Raw genomic sequence first — 373 nt, 5'->3', positions numbered from 1 at the left:
TCGTTGTACGTAATAATACGAGATTAGGGGATCGATCCTAGGGGGAAAACTTGGAGGCCTCTTTCACGTACGAATTTTTTTTTTTTTTTTATTTTACAATTAAGATTAGATTCGATCGACAGTTCTTCAATATACGCGTGAACGAGGCTTCGTTCCGAAAACTCTCTTTCTGTCCATCGTGTCGCGTGCCTCGAGTCACGCCAAGGTCGATTCGAGGAAAATATAAACACAAATATTGGATCGTTCGTTGATCCGTTCAGCCGCCGGAAAGCCGATCGATGCACCACGAGAGAATCACGTTGTTTTCCAAGTTTCCTTGGTTCTCGATATCGATCGCACGCATCCTTTCGTCTCTCTCTCTCTCTCTCTTTCT

General features: G+C 44.0%; 1 protein-coding gene across 1 annotated transcript in view; it reads left to right on the top strand.

Annotated features, from left to right (window-relative positions):
- Positions 1–373, top strand: part of LOC102676092 (microtubule-actin cross-linking factor 1-like) — an 81873-nt gene that overhangs the window by 46801 nt on the left and 34699 nt on the right.

This window comes from Apis dorsata, unplaced genomic scaffold (assembly GCF_000469605.1).
Source record: "Apis dorsata unplaced genomic scaffold, Apis dorsata 1.3 scaffold_92, whole genome shotgun sequence".
Taxonomy (NCBI): domain Eukaryota; kingdom Metazoa; phylum Arthropoda; class Insecta; order Hymenoptera; family Apidae; genus Apis; species Apis dorsata.
Note: the sequence above shows the minus strand (reverse complement) of the source record. Positions and strands in the feature narration are given on the sequence as shown.